The sequence below is a fragment of the Falco biarmicus genome, chromosome 3, assembly GCF_023638135.1.
Source record: "Falco biarmicus isolate bFalBia1 chromosome 3, bFalBia1.pri, whole genome shotgun sequence".
In the NCBI taxonomy this organism is placed as follows: Eukaryota; Metazoa; Chordata; class Aves; order Falconiformes; family Falconidae; genus Falco; species Falco biarmicus.
In genome coordinates, this window is record NC_079290.1 from 17,450,980 (window position 1) to 17,469,844 (window position 18,865).

The 18,865-nt window shown below is 43.1% G+C and overlaps 2 long non-coding RNA genes across 2 annotated transcripts in view; both read right to left on the bottom strand.

The window, feature by feature from the left end:
• Positions 1-615: 615 nt before the first annotated feature.
• Positions 616-16,126, bottom strand: LOC130146878 (uncharacterized). The gene is made up of 3 exons (XR_008821038.1): positions 13,937-16,126; positions 3,510-3,601; positions 616-2,583 (listed from the first exon to the last, which is right to left on the bottom strand). It is a non-coding gene; the product is annotated as an uncharacterized LOC130146878 (long non-coding RNA).
• A 78-nt stretch (positions 16,127-16,204) lies between these two features.
• The window catches only part of LOC130146920 (uncharacterized), a 53,949-nt gene continuing 51,288 nt past the window's right edge, over positions 16,205-18,865 (bottom strand). Inside the window, exon 3 of the long non-coding RNA XR_008821046.1 lies at positions 16,205-17,041. This is a non-coding gene — a long non-coding RNA (uncharacterized LOC130146920). The remainder of the gene's footprint in view (positions 17,042-18,865) is intronic.

Sequence of the window (18,865 nt, forward strand, 5' to 3'; positions counted from 1 at the left end):
GATCTTAGAGCATTGCCACTGTGAATTATCACAATACACTCCTTCAGGATACTAACTCATTAGCTTCTAAAGAAATTGAGGGCAAAGAGATTAATGTGAAGTTATTTTAAAAGTTGCCGAAGGTTTGGTCAGTTTCGTTTTTTAGGTCAAACTGGTCTCATTTTCAGAAGCGCTGGTCAGCCACAAACCTGAGCAGCGGAAACTGTGGGTGCCTCGTATCTCAGTCGCTTTTACAGGGCTCAGGTTCGGTCTGGGTAGGTACCCTGACTAAGCCAGTGTTCCAATTCAATATTGCAGAATATAATTTTGTAATTTGTGGCATGGAGTGGGCTGGAGCATCCTAAATAGTGGGAAATCTGTTGGGTATTTTACAATAAGTTAGGAAGTCTAGTAAGGTCCCCACAAAGAGTCAGTTTTGCCAGGCTTCATCACTTCATTTGGTCCTGCTGCTTGCAGCTGAGTGTTGGAGCCTCGCCTCAACACGCCCCCAGTGCTCAGCTGTGTGGGGTCTGGTGCAGGCCAACCCAAAAGCCTACTCCTTGCCTTCGGCAGTAGCCCATGGCAACCAAGAGGCTTTCCAAGCCAACCACTTGGGAGCACGTGCAGATGCACAGCTTCTAGGAGAAATCACCTCAGATCCTGCACAGCTAACGATGATAAAACGAAGATAAAATCAGCATTAAATGCAGAATGGCCCTGGCTGCATTCCTGTTCCAGAAATGTGATGCAGAGACCTGAATCAGGTTCAGAAGGATTTATTAGTCATGGTAATAAGTTGGAAGGTGAGTTAGACAAACAAACAGCATTTCTGGATTGGTGAAGCACTGCACCTCAGTTAAGTAGCCCTGCCAGATCCAAGCAAATTCTTCCTCTGTGGCATAGACAATCCATGGTTTGGGTACAGAGCGTGGGAAACTGAGAGCCGATGCAGAGAGCTGGTGCCATGGATACAGTCTTCTCCCTCCTCCCATCATTCACCACATCTGGATGAAAAACCTTCCCTCCACACTGGGACCTGTGGGCCAACTGCCTCTCCCCCTCAGGCTCCTCTGCAGTTTAACACACTTCCACCTTCTCACCAGTCTGGGGATGCAATCTCTACAGAAGCACTGAACTGATAGGAGTAACAGTGACAATGTTCTCCTTCCCCACACCCAAAAACACCAAACAAGTCATTTTAAGACAAAATTGGGTCTGTGTTATGAGCGAGATTACAGGATACAGGTTACTTCTCATCCCATGTAAGCAAACCAGGAGACTTTGTGCAGGGATTTTGAACATGCTATTGTACTTTCCTTGGCAGAACAGGTATTTTGAGGCTTTTGCTCTGTTAAGCCCTTGAGGATCCATTTGCATTCAAGAAAAAATTTCTTTCCTCCATTTCATGCTTCTGAATATCCATATGTGGATTTGAAGATTTCTCCCTCCTCTCTTGCCCAACAGAGCAACTAGAAGAGCTTCTGCCCAACAGTCACAGCCCTGTTTCTCAGGTGACCAGCTCCAGTGGGCAACAAGCACCCTCTAGTAAGAGGTTTAGTTGCCAGGTAATTTCTCACATGAAAAACACTTTTTTCTCTCCTGAGCAGCAGTAAGACAGTAGTTTGGAGTGTTTGCAATATGATGGGAGCACTCTCGAGTCAATGATCTTCACCAAATACCCACCTGAGTCACCTCAGTAGGTCTGTGCAGTGAGGAAGGATTACTGCAGCAAGGCCAACATCCCCTAAGGGTATTAGACCAAGCTGAAAGTAAAAGGACAGCAGGAGGGTAAAACCCAGTCAAGCAGTCAAAATGGACATTGCACTCTGGTAATTCCCAATTTGCACTCTACCTGAACAAAAAAGCAAGCTATGTAAAATATTTTAAGAACTGCTGGGAAAAACAAGCAGGCGAAACACGCAAGTGCACACAAGCTATCACCACAATCCATTACAATCATGTTCTTCCCATGCTCCTGCTATGACCACCTGTGACTTGTTAGCTAGCCTCTTGGCATGGGAGGAATGCCAGTTTCTAGCCTCCCACCTTTGTTTCTTCTGATGTAACCCAGAAAGTTTTGTCACATCCTACTGTAGCTTTTAAATGCACATATTGTATCTGACTTGCCACTCCTGACCCTTCCCCAAAGGGTTATGGCTTTCAGTTTTGTGATCATCTTAGTGGCAAAATCAGCTGCTGACAGAAAATAATGCATATACCAGTACTGAAGCCTTGGGGAACAAAACAATGCTAAGTGACCAAACAAAACCAACAGAGGTAATAAAAGAACAGGATGATTTACACTGGAAGAAACAATAGCAACTTGTCAAACGGATACATGAACTCATTAGCCTCTCCTTAATCACAGTAAGGAGGCTGTGAGGTCATGTATCAATATTGATAACTACTTCAAATGTCACCCTTTTATAATTCACTCAAGCCACAGATAACCTGTGTTCCAAAATCTCCAGAGGTTCACATCATGGGCATAGCAGCACCAGCTATGAAACTCAAAATTTATCTGCCTTTTCAGTTCACATCCTCCTGAGCGATCAGCCTGTCCTCTTCCAAAGATCTTCATTGCTCCTCTTCAGGCAGAAACATCTGTAAAGATATTGATGCTGTGAGTTCTCAAGCACCCTGGTCACTCTAATATGGTTAGTGACTATTGTCTCTTCATCTTTGTAGCCTTTTCTTGCTATGGCACATTCAGGAGCCCTGTCATGGACTGATTTCTCTCCCTGGTCACATAACTTCTTCCTATTCCAGTTCTCACAAGCTAACTACAAAGATTTCTCACATCGCCTGTCTTTTTCTGGTGAAATATCTTTCCCCCCCATTGTGCAGGACATGTGTACTTTGGTCTCTCTGCGTGCTCAGAACTTCTTCCTTCACACTGTGCAATTATCTTTCACAAGCTGCTTCAAGCTCTGCAGCAACCCCAAGAGCTGAAAATCTCACCGAACATCACTGAAGAAACTGCTTCCTCCAGTGTGAAATGCCAGATATGCCACTGTATGCAATGTTATCTGCACATTGCTCTCCAGTCTCCACCTCTTAAATAATCCCCCCACCCCTGGGGCAGGAGAAGATGTTTAACTCCTAGAGCCAAAAGCTGCTTGGCACAAGTGTCAAATTAGCAGCAGAGACTCCTTCCTGCTGAGTTTTTACAACCTTCAAAAGCTGTGTCCCACCATACCTTCTGTCTCTTGAAATGAAACCTCACCATTCACCTCACCAGCACATCTCATCAATTCATTTTAACAAGTTAAAGCTGTTCTTCCTTCTCCTTTATTCTCACGGCAAAGCTCCTTGCCCCAAAGACTACAGGCGCATTTGCTCCCTACGTATTACAATTTCAAGGTCTGTACAAGGGCAATTTTAATTTTTCCTTCCTGTAAACAGCACCAAGCACAGGAGGTCCTAACTTTGCACATCACTAAGCACTGCACAGTGTAAGTCAAGTCAAGTAATGAATAGAGCTGTCAATATTTAATTTAATGAGCATTTCCCTGGGGCCCTCAACACACCTCTCAAAAACACTTGCTTTAGAGGTTCCTTCACAATGAAGAAAGTTCATCCATTTGATCAACTCATCTTTTAGACTTCTCTGTAGTATGACCTGCAAAACACAAAAATGATACTTCCATATCAGGCTCATCATCTCTGAATGCAAGTCCCTCTGCCTTTTCACTCCCTTTCAGATCAAGGCAGCTCACTGAATTGTGAGACACCTTAATCTATTACCTTAGCCCTTTCTCACCAGCCATTTCAAGCTCAATTAGTGAGAAAGGAGAGGGGACAGTACTGACACACAGGACAGACTTGAACAGGCTTTCCTCCCTTTTTGCCCCTCACAGAATGTGTGCTCCAGAAAAAGCAGGCAAGAGAAGACATTAGAGGAAAGGTCTTGCAGGAGGGCATAAAGGTAAAATATACACACAATGCACATGTGTCACAACATGTGTTTATCACAGACTAAGTGAAAATAGAGATGAAAAGAGCTTTAAGAAGTCACTTAGTTCCATCAAGGCAAGGTCACATATAGTTAAGTCATCCCTTTCTTTCCATTTTAGAGCACAAAATAGTAACATGCAATTTACTGTTTCTTTTGCAAGACGAGACTTCTTGTCATACTTACGACGATATCCAGGTAATCCTCAAGGAGCTCTGAACACTCAGAATACACCTAGGCTAATGCAATGGGCAGGAGACATCACCTGCCAACCAGGCAGATTCAGAAAGATGGATTCATTCCCAGAAAAAAAAGGAATTCCTTCAAGCCAGAATAGCAGTTGGGTTTAAAAAAGCAGACCTCATGAGCAGAACAAGGCACAGGGAAATAAAAAACAAGGGGAGAGGGAAACTTTCTTAACAGTGTGTTCAGCAACTGCATTTCAACAGCTTACTGAGCACTGTATAAAATGTAACACGACAGGACTTTACAGCTTGAGGCAACAAGGAAGGCAGGGAGGGCCAGTTCTGCTGGTCCTACTGCTCACTGATGCTGTGCCAGCATTTTAACAGGGAAAAAACATGAAAATAATCTCCCTTCAGCTTGCAGCTCAAGAGTCTATACATGAGAAAACATCTAAATATATTAAAGCTTACCCCATTATATCCAACACAGAGAAAATGAAGGAAGTCAGACTTTATCTTAAAGAATCACTTTCTTCAAATTGGGACAATGCTTAAAGTTCAAAATACTCTGAGCTAGATTTGCAGTAGGTACAGATATAACCAGAACTTTTGAAGGGAATTATACTGACTTTCATCAGCTGAACATCTAGCTCTGCTTTCACCTGCTGTCCTGATTGCAAAATCATCTGTTTCAAAGACAGATTTTTTTTTTTTTTTTTAACCAAAAAATGCATTCATCTTTATAGGTTCATTGTTGTAGCTTCAAAGCAGGATTACACAATCACTGATAAATACAGGAACTTATTTTGTCATGTCTGGATGTCTGATCCTGCATAAATAGATTTTTGTTTAACAAACAATCCTTTGTTTCCTGTCACTTTGTTGCCTAGGGGTTAATTTTGGCATGCCACATGCTAAGGGGATATATTGCTTTGAGTCAGAAAACAGTGGGGATGCTGTTTGTCTGGAATGCAAAGAGAATGGAGCTAATCACTAAAGAAAATAAACATTCAGCCCTATGCTTTGCAGCCTTTTGATGTGGAGCTGGTTCTGAAGGTGGCACTTGGTCTGCCTGATTAAAAACAATCAGACATTGTTAATACTGTGACTCAGCCCACCTGTGCTCGCTGCAGAACGATATATCACTGTAAAACATGAAGCTTGATATCCAGAGGGAGGGTCTGTCCCACTGCACGGAACAACACGTGACATTTTGCAAGCACAGCTCTATCCTGAAAAAAGTCTGACTCACCAGGATACTGTGGGAAATGTACTGGATTAGAAAAGACTTGCTCAATGGATGGTCCCACCTGCCCATGCAAAGGGTGAAACTGGTGAAAATTAGGGTACAAACCAGACAAGCAAAAAAGGCAATGTTAGTAGCAAAGGAAATTGCAAGACTAGTACCGTGACTCAAGAGCTGCTAATGGATTTAGTCTGCCAGTCTTCCAACTCGTTGTACATCAGCCTGGTTCAGGTTGTCAGAGCCAGAAAGATCTGAGTTGGTCATGTCTGTTCGCCTGATCACCATGTACAGTGAGGGAGCTCTTAAGGGATCCCAGCAAGTGTGGCAGTTTAATAGGAGAGAGGTACTGAGCAGTGGTCTAACAATAATAAAAAAGGGAAAGATCATCCTGTGGCATCATATTTCTCCAGACAATGAGACTGTAAATCTTCATAAAGTGATTTCCTCCTGTGGTAAAAGCCAGTTCTCTGGAGAAAAAGCAGGAGTCCACCATTTCTGTAGGAGGTGGCAACATATGCTGCTTAGTAAAGGGCAAAGTGGCATCAGGATATATGGAGATGCCACATGAAACCAGGAATATTAAGATCTCCAGGGTGTTTCCCTTTGGGTTTTGTTTTCTGATGATCAAGTTGGAGTTTTTGTGGCACTGGTTTTGTTAAAAGGTGTGAGATGGGAACAGGTGACCCCACCATTTAGGGAAGAATGTTTTTGTCCTTCAGTTAACAGCTTCTTTAGCTAACAGTTTAGTTGCAGTGAGGAATGAGAAGTGGCCTATTGAAGAATCCCCACAAGAGGCCAGAGAAGCCAGAGAAGATCCGTCTAAGGTTACATCGCTCCACCTCTCATGCCAGGCTGGGAGCCCTGTAGGTACCTGGCATGCTTGCTGCCATCAGCTGCCCCTGCAGAAGAGCAGCCCCTCTCAAGGACAAAGGGGCAGGAAGGCTCCAGCATCACCCGATTCCCAGCACATGATGGAGGAAAGGGGAGGCCTCACCCACCATCTCCCTCCTCTACCTCAAGTACCACATAGAGGTGAACCCTGCCTCGCACAGCTCTAACCAGACTCTGGGATCCCTGTTCATAAAACAAGCAGGGAGGGTGGTGGAGGCAGTCTCTGAAAGCTCCATATCTGATTTCATCCCAAGAAGAGGGCAGGAAACGGGTTCAAATGCCTCCAGGGTCCTTCTTTGTCATTCCTCCTCTTCCCATCTCCACCCCTGTAGTTTACACCTAAAGAGAGGAGCTTGAGAGACTAACCAGAGCCCACTCACGGTAATAGTCCCCACTATCTGGCTTTATTACTCCATTCAAATTTTCATCCTTCCTCGGTCAGAAGACCTTAGCCTCTTTCTTTGTGAAAACAGCTTTCAGTCTTCCTGGACTTCCCACAGAATGCAATCTAAACAAGCAAACATTAAAAACAGTCTTGGTGAGGGAGGAGCACAGCAGAATTCCTATTTCCCCCTCCCAGACTTCTGCCCCGGCTGGCTTTGAGTTGACACCAGCAATGCTGGCATAGACAGAGTCTGCAGGAGTCCTCTCAGCTCATGCAAGAGCAGTCAGGCTAGAAGTCCTTTAGCATTTTCCTCCAGGACACGCAGAGTCATAGCCCTGGGCATTTAAGCCAAAGGTCTGGTTCTTCAAGCACATGGAGGAAAGTATCAAATCAGTGGTGCCAGTTCCCTTTATTAGTCTTTTGGGGCAAGAAATAAGGATATGGAGAAGAAAGGACAAGGATGAGAAGAAGAGGGTTGTATCTCAGGATCTCCTTGTTTAAGCGACTCTAAACTGGGACAATATCCAGCATTACCTGGACTTTAAATCCACCTGATATTGTTTTCAAACAGCCATTTTCCTGTTGATCTGTTCAAGATTTCTGAATTTTTCTGCACTCCCTGAATAGAAACAGCAGCAGCTCCCAGTACTGAGCTGCAATTCAATTGCCAGCACTGCTCTGAAATCTAAGCTTTTGCGCCAATGTGTCTTGAACTTGAAGGACTGGACCAGCATCTGTGACCCAAACTCTGCTCACAGCTTCATTTTATATAAAAGGCCATACTGCTTCATATTTCTTGAAGCTGCTTGGTTCTCTCTCCTGCCTGCCATACATATGCAGTACTGAATGGCACCGTGGGGTATGTTTACCCTTTAGGGTAAACCCAAAAGGCCAATTCAATCATTAGGAAGTAAAAGGGTTTTACCATGGGGCAAACCTATCTGAGTGTCAGTGGCTGATTTCCAAAGGGGACAAAGGGTTTAGTTCAACTCTATCATTAATTTCAGGGACAGCTTCTTAGCTAAGTTCCACACACTCCTTTGAACCATATCTTAAGGCCTCCATCCCCAAGGGAAAAAAACACTCTTCAGGCAAAAATTAATGTAATGAATAAGACATTTAAGCAAGCTCCTTGAGACTATCTTTTCCCTGTGTGTTTGCCCAGTGGGGCCCTGGAATACACATGCAGGTCACAGACAAAGCTGCAGAACAAATAATTGATTATTACTTCTGCCAACCTCAGGACTAATCACTACATGGATAGCTGTACCGCTCTGTCTGTCTTCTGCTTTCCCTGTCTGCTTTAACACGCTAAGGAGAGGATTCTGAAAAAGAGCTTATGTTGCTTGTCACTCCACTCTTCTAGGGCTTTAGGGAGAGCTCAGCACCAAAGTTCTTTAGGTGCCTTCAAAAATGCCAGTCCTGGATATCAACCCATTTCCCTTTTCTACCCTCACACTTCAGAGTTCTTCAGCACCAGAAAAAAACATCAGTAGAGTTTTAATTTCCTTTTCTTAATGTAAGAACATTTTCTTCCTTCCTGCTGCTATGCAAAGTAGAGGATGCAAGAAATGAAGATTAAATGTTTATTTTCACTAGGCTCTCAGATGTCCAGCCAGTTATCAGTATTTCTGCCTTCACACTCTTTATTTCTCACCTCTTTACTTTTTCCCACCTCACTCCACCCTTTCCTCCCCTTCCCTTGCAGGCTCCCTCCTATAGCAGCATTCTCTGGCTTAGCAAAGGAAAAAAATTGCTGAGTATTGGAGAAGAAATTCTAATGGTGCTTCCTTTAGAACAAGACTGGGATAGTCTCCTGAGGGAAGAGTACCAGAAGTCCAGTTGATGGAAACATTTGAAACAAGATGTCATGTTGTGCAGGAACAAAAAGGAAATATGACGTGGAGAACAGTCCTTAACTGGCAAGAAGGAACTGTTAAGATCTAGTTACAAAATATTTGATGATGGTGGGACTAGATGGCTTTCACAGGGATTCTCTACTGGGGAAAAGCAGAGGAGACAAGATGCAAAAGGAGGTGTCTGTATACCCCCATTAGCACTGCCAAGCAGAGTGCACATGATTAAGGAGGCATGACACAAAGCAGATGCACCAGAGTATGTTCCTTCCCTCCCCTTTGCAATGTCCATGCCCTTCAGATCCCTTTCTTTCCCCCCTGCTTTCTTTCATTTGTCTCTAGAACACATATACTATGTTGACATATCAGCAATCCTGCCTGTTCTGCTCCCAACACCATCAAGTTTTGTAATTATATAGAAAAAAAGGGGGAAAGGAAAATGGAGCTTGTCTAGCACAACTTGTTCCTTACAAACCCATTCTGCTTCCCGTATTTTTGGTGTATTACATGCTCTTGAGCTATTCTGGATTGGGCCAAATAACAGGATCTGTCACAGCGAGAAAGGCAACCAAAAAGGGGTAAAAATGTGCAGGTAGTGCTGTGAGGTCAGTTTGATGTAATGCTTTCATTAGCATCTAGAAGGGGCTTATCAAAACCAACACTAGCAGGGGAGTGGGTGCTTTTGCAAAGGAGTTACAGGACAGAGGGCAAGACTCAAAACACAAAATTGTGCCTGTGGGACTGCAGACTTCTGCCAAAATCTCACCCACCAGGCATGAGGATTCGCAGAGCTCACTCCTGGCAGATACCTGGCCTGCGCCTCAGGCATGAACAGGACAGTGACATGGCTTCTCTTCGGCATCATGACCCCTTCAAATGAAACTCAGCTGGTGACCCAGATCCACCAAGCAACTCACTGGGTACACAGGGTCACAGTGCAGGAGGGAGGCAGCACCTGGGATACACCATCTGGTTGAGTCTTACTATCCATGTGACACCTCTCCAACAATATACTACCACCTCCAGCCCAGCATCCCCATTTCATGACCAGGTACGGTAAGTCTCATCCACTGGAGGAAAGAAAACACACCAAAACGTGAGCAAGCAGCTGTCCCAGGGATAAAACCAGATCCTAGATTCATTATTTCTAATCAGTAAGTGATCTAACACTGACACAGCACAGGAGTGACTCCACATAACACATGAAGATCAGTCAGGCCCAGCATCAAGAACAAAACTATAATTAGAGCGAATGCCTGAAGAGCATCAGTTCTGTACCATAGCACTGACCTTACAAAAAGTCTTGCTATAATTAAATCAAACTCTTCAGCAAAATGTTTATGCCACACTGTAATTGCACCAGCTGCAAGATCTGCAATGATGGAAACCGTTTGAAAAGGTTAGAATTATAATTCTATAATATGATCCTATTAATGGGCATTTTATCATTTAAACAGTGAGTCAGGAAGAATACTTTTTCCTTTCCTTCTCCCTTCTTTTTCTGGCCTTCTGCTGTGGATGCAGACACTGTGAGCAACCATCACTCATACTTTTTTTTATTATTATTTGCAAATACTTCTCTTCCTAGTTAGAATGCCAATCATGAGACAATTTGAAAAGAAAGCTTAAAGGCTTAAAAAAGTAGTAGTATCTTGCACTAAAAAGAAAGCTTTTGAAAAATCTCAAAAGCAGTAGGGTTTCATACTGAATAAAAGCTAGGAATAATAATACTTTTCTTTTTCTTCTTTTCTAAATGTTACTTTGCAACTTCATAATTTAGAATTCAAAAATCTACTTTATTCTCAGCTAAATACAGCATATGGGCATACAAGCCTAGCCGAGGCTGAAGATGTTTCTACAGGGAACTCATATTAGCCTGCCATCTACTCAAACCACACCAATAGCCAGTTTTTTGGCATTATTAACGTGCAAAATTGCATTTCTCAATGTTCTTGTAGGAATCTGAATCACACTGACATTCAACAGGATTTGTGCTCCTAAATAATATTTGAAAATTCTGCCCATAAATACTTACATTGAAAAAATTGCCTGGAATACATCTCAATAAAGTCACTGTCCCAGTTGTACAGGGTAACAACAGAGTAACTCACAGAGTAACAGCAAAAAACAGGCATTGCGCAAGTGAGCTGCTAAAGTAGGTCTCTCTGAGAAGGAAGGCTGAGCAGGGTCCAGCACAGGGTGACACAGTAAATCACCTCATTACCATCCTAACAGACAAAAGCAGAGCAGAAATACCCAGCAACAACTGGCATTTCAGTGGCATTTCAGCACGGCACCGAGCATACTAATTACCAGCAAATAACACAGCCCTTGCTCGTAAAGTTAAATTGAGGCTATTGCACTCCAAATAGGCCAAGCCCAAATGCACACTTGATTTAGCATTACACATGTACCTGGGCATTAAGGGTGTTTCACCCCTGTGGGCTGCCCACCGGGCCAGCTCCACCGAGGAGCTGCAACAGCCCCAGCCAGGATGGAGAGCTCGGGCGGCTGCAGGGCTGGGCTGGGCTCGGCCACCTCACAGATGCACTGTTGCACAGGGCTCAGAGAATGCCAGAAGAAGCCAGACTTGCATTTCCAAAGGTGGAGCAGAGAGTAGGGGGCTGGGGGGAAGGATTTTGCAAGCTTTCAGGGATGTACCTAAAGTGCTGTGTGCTGGGATGGGAGTGTGAAAATGGGGCAGCTGGGAGATGGCAGCAGGGGAGGACAGAGCAAAGACCAGTTCTATATCCCTCCAGACAGCCCTTGAATGTCAACGCAGAGTTTCAGCAGTGGAATAGAAACTACTGTAGGGAAGCTTTTGTACCAGAAAAATAGTAGGGAGGAGATATAAGCAAATCTATGTTACATGAGCACAAAAGCTGTGGAATTACAGAAGTAGCAACAGGTACTGGAAACAGCAAGTCTTTGGGTGAGTTAGAATTGAGGTGTCAGATAGTCATCTGGCAATACTTGCCTAAGATTTATATAGCCCTCAAAGTGAAATGAGAAAGGAGTAAATAGTTCAAAAGTATTTCTCACAGGTGTTCAGGGTGAAAACCCCTAGGAACAACCCGAAAGAGACCAAAAGAGAGTAGCCCAGAGGCTAAAACTGTGGAGAGCTTCAAAATCCCAACCAAAGACTGTTTATGAATACAAAAGGTATCTCCAAAGCAGTGAAACCCCCTCACTGGCTTGACTTTGAGCTCACAGCAATAGTGTAGGGTCAAGCAAAGACTTTGATAAGCAGCTTTCCCATGTCAAGAATAACAGCCACAGACTGCACACACTGCCCACATGCGCACACAGAAAATGCTTTCAAAGCCCCATTGTCTCTCTTGCTAGGACATCACTGCCTTCTGGGGGGAGTGCAACTACATGGACCACTCCAGCAGAGAGCAGAAAAGCCAGTCCTAATAACAGACACTCAAAAAAAAGAAAATTCCTAAGTATAGAAGCAGAAATTTCCCCTGTAAGATATTCACATTCCAGCCTTGCCCCCAAAACAAAGATGCAAAGCTTGTTACCCAAAATAGGCATCCCAGCACTCAATGCAAGTGCAGAGCAGTGGTGCTGGTCACTTATAAGAGCCTCAGGTTTGGCTCAAGGGCCGCAGCAAAGACAAAGGGCACCACTCCCCTTGGCACGTACTTGTGTTCTGGGTACCAAAGAACAGGCTGGAGCAGCTTAGCTGCAGTAACACAGAGCCGAAGTAGCTTTTGCAGCCCACACTAAGAGGCATGGCAAATTCACCTGAGCTGCAATCTGCTGTGGCTAGTTTGCAAGTGGTACCAAAGTCAACAAGTGAAAAGCCTCTGGGTATCTCTGCAAGACGCTGCTGTGGTGTCCTGGCACAATTCCCACAGAATAACAGTGGATACCCAGTGACATAGTATCCTTTTGCTAAAACACAGGAATTCCTCAGTTTCCAAATGTTGCATTACTCTTTTACTCACTGTCAAGCAAGAGAGACAAGTTTCAAATTTACATGTGATTGACTAGATTACCTGAGTGATGCACTTATTTCCCTTGGCAAATGAAATGAAATGTTAATGCTCCGTAAGAATTGTGGGCAGTATAGCACACACTTCTCTTCCGGCCATTGCCTGTATCATGGGCAACAGCAAATGGGTTTGCTTTCATTAAAGTCCCAGCTTCAATATCTCTGTTGTTCTAGTAGCAAGAGCTACTTTTAGCAAGTTGGTTTGAAAAAAATTAAACACATTTTTTTCCTATTCTGGTTGGCAGCTCCTCATAACCTAAGTGACATCCACATTTTACATAACCCTTTCTCTGCACACCGCAGTGCTAGAGCATTTCCCAGCATTAAAACACTTTCATCTTGTGCCTACCACTGTTATTAGGGGGTGAGGTTTGTATGTGAGTTCACCAGGCCAAGAGGTCAAGCAAACCAGCCACGATCCCTAGCCATGCTTGAAGCAGTGCTTCTAAAATAGCTACTGAGAGCAAGACTGGACGGATGCCCACATCTCGATGCTGTTGTTAGAGTGATGTGAACCAGCTAGATTACGTATGATTTGGATACATGCTGCAACCACATCTCCCTGTTGCAGGAGAAATAAACTTTCACAACAGCTGTTTGACAGGAGACAGAGTATGGTGAAAGGCCTGGATGGGTCAGAGTTAAGATTACAGTAAATGAGCTGTAATGTCACATGCAGCAATAGGAGCCATGAGATCAGTTACATGCCTTAGGAATGGTAACTTCTCATTTCCTTGTTTTTTTCTGCGTCTAGCACGTGGTTGCTGGAACAAATCAGCTTAATGGTGTTTCTCCATCTGTTGGGATACAGTGTGATAAGCTTGTATAATTTGTAAGTTAATTATTTACATGTGTTCCTGAAATTGGAGGAAAAGAGAAAACTTTATGCAGGGAACGAGCAGGGATGGAGGAGTTAAGGGACATAGTGACTGTGTTTGTCTCTGATCTCATTGCAGCTCAGGGAGAGCTTGGTGGCTCCTACAGATTTCCAGGAAAATTATATGACAGTGAAAGAAAGGAATCTGAAATGCAATCATCAGCTAAGAGTAGTTCACGCAAAAGTATCCTATGATCAGTTACCAAGTCCAAAGTTACCCGACTGAAGCACGAGGCTTTCAAGCTGGGCAGGAGGGAGGGGAAAGCTGCTGGCAGCTCAGCGGCCCCCGTGAGCCACAGGCTCCCTCTGGTAAAGGCAAGGAGGCATTTCTCACTGGCAATGGATGTGTTGAAATATCCGTTTCATTTTACATCATTTCCAAATGCAGCACATTCATAAACCTGGTGGAACAGACAGAAGGATTCGGGCTACACCTGCTGTCCCCTGCAAACACCAAAGATTTAAGAGCCTCGTGTGTCCAAACTGCTTTTAGTCATGGATTTTGTTTAAGTTTAGCAACAGCTTATGTCCCGAGTTCAGGAAAAGGCAGGAAACTTACATTTTCCAGTTTTCTCCTTGACATCACTTGCCAGTAGACTCCAGAGGGATGACAAAGCTGTCTTGCTTACTTCTTCGCTCCACAGATTGCATCAAATGTGAAGGAGAATCTAAACAAGTTGTCAAAGCCGTTAGAATTTCAGTTTTTACTAAAATGCAGGTTTTGTGAAAGAAACGTATTTCCATTGAAAAACATATTTTCCCTGAAACTCCTATAATGTGTTATTAGCTAATTTCACACCACCCCATTCTACGCTATAAGTAGCAGCTTTCAAGACCACACTGTGGTCAAGACAAGATGCATCTGGACCAGGCTACCCTGAGATGGTACTGTCCCTTGCCACAAGAAGGAATGCAGTGTATTATAGGAAACACATTCTCCTAAAGATCCTGACCTGTGGGAAAGAAAGAGAAAAATACATTGAATTAAAATTTCCACTGCAATGGCATTTGAATTTTATTCCTAATGCAAATTTCCCAGCAAACCCACTAAAACTAATCTTTAACAAATCAGAACAGACACATGTCAATATTTGCTGTAATTCACTTTTCATTTCTGGAATTGAGGGTGCTTTTGACAAACAGACAACACTGAGGAGACAATGCCACGACAGTACAGAGTTTTTTTGCTGTTCTTACTCAGACAAGAAATTCTTAACAAGACAAGTAGCACCATCCTCTGGACATCAGTGAGAATCGAGCACAAAGCAAGCTCCTGGTTCCTCAGGTAGTGCCGGATTCAGATTTCACCATCCGTGTGTGGAGTTCCCAGTTTCTGCGCCACTTGCTGGAGTTCAGCATGAGGTCTCCACCCACACCATGCTCACAGTCTCACAAAATTAATTCATTAGAAAAGAAAAGCCTCTGGAGCAACAAATTAAAGTTGGAAGGAAGAAGAAATCAGCTGAATAGATGAAGCCAAGAAAAAACAATATATATATATATATGTATATAGGTATATACCTATAGGTGTAAGAAGAGCTCTTTATTTTCCATACTGTTGTACAAATCTGCAGATCACTATCACAGTCTCCAGATTAACACTGACTCATTGAGTCAAAGCATAGTGCAGAATTAATTTATTCTGATATTTACATTAAGGAAAGTTTTGACTACACATTAATATAAAAGCAAATCTTGGTGGGTTTTCTTCATTCAAGGATGTAAGGACCCTGCAGAGAAAAAAAATCCGAAGACTTATAGTTCAAAACAGTTTCTCTATCAATAGATTTTAAAAGATTTCTTTCTCAGTTATTTTGATTTTTCTGTTTACTTTTAATCTGTTTTCAAGTTTGCATGCAACCATGTAAGAGTGAAGTTAGAAACTAACAGCTTCTTTTAAAAAACACTGCTAAAAAGGAAAATTCATTCTTGAACAGATAAGGCTGGATTTTGAACTATAATGGAGTAAAAGAAAAGATTCAAATCATCACCCTTACTGGAAAAGTCAAAGGGGAGATCCTGGGAAGTAGTTTATCAGAGTCTTGGTAATTCCTTCTTGTCACAATAATGATACCCCAATGGCATCTTTCTAAATGATGTAACCCACTTGAACAACAGCCTTTGAGGCCTAATACCACTCAGGTAAGATGCAGAAGCAGAATTCATGGAAGAGGTGAAATTCACAACTCTGCAACATGCAAGAATGTTCTGTAATACATAGACATTACATTAGGGGATTTCCACAGACGTCACTTTATGAAATCCAGGTGCTTATTTTGTAGCTGCTGTAAAACAAAGCACCTTTTGAATATGCAGGGATAGTGATAAACCTAGGTCAGATGGGACTGTAAAACCTTTCTGGTAGATTTTCAGACAGTCTCCTGAAAGGAAGGTCACTTGGAGTTTTAGGCAAAAAACAAAGATCTTGTTGCTTGCAATATAGAGCAGAAAGGAGAAAGCATTTAAGTTCTCTAACTACACTGACAGCGCTAATATTTGAATGGGGAATAGGTGATCAGCCTGTTTGATGCCTTCCTCTGTTTCACAAGATCAGATCTAAGCCATAGCATCGTCCCTATTGAGAAATATGAAAATATTTCACACCAACAACTCGAGTCCATTCTGTGACACATTTTAGTAGATGCTGAGGGTCTTCAGCTTTGATGACATCAGTGGGAACAAAAGATGTTCAGCTGGGCCCATTAAGGAGACAGTGCATGGCCTTCACTCACAAGCAGCTTTCCGTACTGCTGATGACTTCTGCTCCCCGCCCCCCCCCCCCCCCCCCCCCGCCCTTAAGACCTCCTACAGAGGTGTCCAGCACAGATCAGGTTAGAGTTTGGGGCTGGTTCTTTATAAACTTACCTGGGTCTTTGCATAATAGGAATAATTTATTACAGTAACAGATAGCACTGCTAGCACCAGACTTGCAGTATTTGTATGTAGAAACACATATTGGCTGTAGAAAAAAGTAAAAAGCTCATATTCACAGATGCAAAGGCATTTTTCCCAACTTTGAACCCACTCAAGACATTGCAGTCAGGAGCAGAGCTGAAAGCGCCACAGCCCTGGCCTCTTGCCAGCTCCCTGCCCAGCGCTGATAGTGCAGGCGGCTGCTGCTGACAGAAACCCTGAACTGGTTCAAGCCTGTGTTTCTTGGCTTGGGGAAGAACTTTTTACAGCACAGATTAGGAAAATTGAAGGCAAGGATCCACAGATGACTACAAACTGCCTGGGCCTTGCATAGAAAGAAGGACAGTTGCTTACTTCTGCTGTTCTTGTTGGGTGATTGTGCTCTATCAGAAGTGAGCACATGTACACGAGCATACATACCAAGATACACTGTACCTTCCTCTCAATCAAAGGAGAAGACAAATGGCCCTACCAGCCTCCAGGCACTCTCCTGTCCAAGTGGTGTTGCCCCTCTCTTGATACTGGATGAAGATCCACTGGTCCATTCTCCTCATTTGCTGTGCTCCAATCCCACTCCCAAGTGAGCTGCTTTAGAGGTGCAATTCCTCTTATCTACTATTACATCAAAATAGAAACCCATGTCTTCCTCCATCTGCCATGTAATCTTCCTGTAACACCCATCCATTCCTTGCAGATAAGTTCCTTAAATGGAAACCAACTTAGAGCATGATCATTTCTTCATACGGTCAGCCTAAAAATAAAAATATAAAGGCAAGGGATTTCAAATTATATGTGGCGCAATGATTGTAATCATCAGATCAAGAAGATGAATCACAAGATCTTGAGCTGAGCAGCAGCTTCAGGAAGGATGAATGTACTGATCACAAAGCTGAAAAACAAACACTTCTGCCTTACTTTCTTTACTCAACGTGCAGAAACTGTGACAAGTGCCCCATTAATCATTTAATACTTGTGTGTTCTGCTATTGACGTTGAGCTCCTATGTACTGCTACACCACTAATTTGTTCTGCTGAAGTTAGAACAGCACCCTGTCCCCCTGCCATTTCTTGAATGTTACTGTTGTTCAGCCTTCCTTTACAGCAGTTTCCTAAAATCTCTCTAACGGCTTGGGGGTTGTTTAAAGAATACAGTATTTATTTTCATTGCTTTTTTTTCCCTAGAATGTTTTGGCCACTGGAAGTGGAATCACAGCCTCAAGGTCACATGAGTTTGGGGAGATAACCGTCCTTAACTGGTGCTAGAAAACTTTGGCCTCAAGTTTCATGGCTCATTACATACAGAGATGTGAGAAAATATTATATGGCCTGAAGGGAAAAGGGCCTCACTTACTAATTTTGCTCTTTGAATGATGCAACTTCCACTTTAGGAAGAGGTGAACAGAGTTCTTTGGTGCACAGTTCACACACAGCTTAAGGACCCAGCAGCTTTTAGCTGGGATGCTGTAGGATGGAAACACACAAAATCATCTTACCCACAGCCCAAACAAACCAGAATTTTCCAGGTGACATGTCAACCCGCTCTGGCCTTCTGTTGTAATGGGAGAATTGCACTGAAACAGAAAACCATCTGGAAATCCAGTGTTCTCAGATATCCTAAAAACGTTACCAGTAATTTCTGTTCTTGCCTCTGGCTGAAATAAGCTGTAAATATTTCTAAGTGCTTTTCTAAATGCCTAGAATTTCAGCATGTACAAACTAGAGGGATGGTTCTTGAAATACTTGTACTAACTAACAAGAGAGCAATGAATGAAACAGATGCTTATTTTGGTCCTGGAAAGGAGCACTGACATACACCTGCTTTTGCAGAGTCCCATGGTTCAGAATATGCCAAAAGCCCCAACTGCCTCTTCAAAAAAGCAGTCTGTAGCAGCTCTGACTTCACAGCTCCAGTCTTGGTCCAGTACTGACCTGGATGGAGCTGGGGGAGGCAGCAGGCAGCAGGCAGCACGAGCCACAGGAGATGTAATACTGGTGATGGACCATCAGGTCTTCGATGCAACAGCTATTGCCGCTTCCCCAAGGAGGACTTTTTATGATTTCTGGTTCTCCCATCACAAACCTCACCTTAACATCTACCTGAGGAATCACAGCATCTGAATTCCATGAAGGGACCCCAGTACTCATTTCTTCTGCTAGAATTCTGAGCCATTTAGAGCTGATTTCCTTTTCCCTCTACAAAACAACAGTTTGAATTTGTCTAGTTTTATGATGCTGTATTTTATTGTCAATTGGGAAAAAATCCCAAATTTCACGATTCTTCCCTCACATTTACTGCACAGTTACATTTAAAGGAAGTTTGTAATCTCTAAATGTTCTTTTTCCTTGCAGCCTACCCATGTAGCTATTCACAACCCATTTATTTATTTATTTATTTATTTATTTATTTACTTTTACTGTTGCAGCCACAAAACTCTAGGTGATGCTAACAGAGTTGCTGTGGTGTAAGTAAAGGCTGAGCTTTCCTCATCCTAGAAATTCCTGAAGCTTCATATTGTGACCTTTTGCAAGTCCTCTTCTCTGTGCTGGTGTATTGAAATAGATATATTTCCAAATGC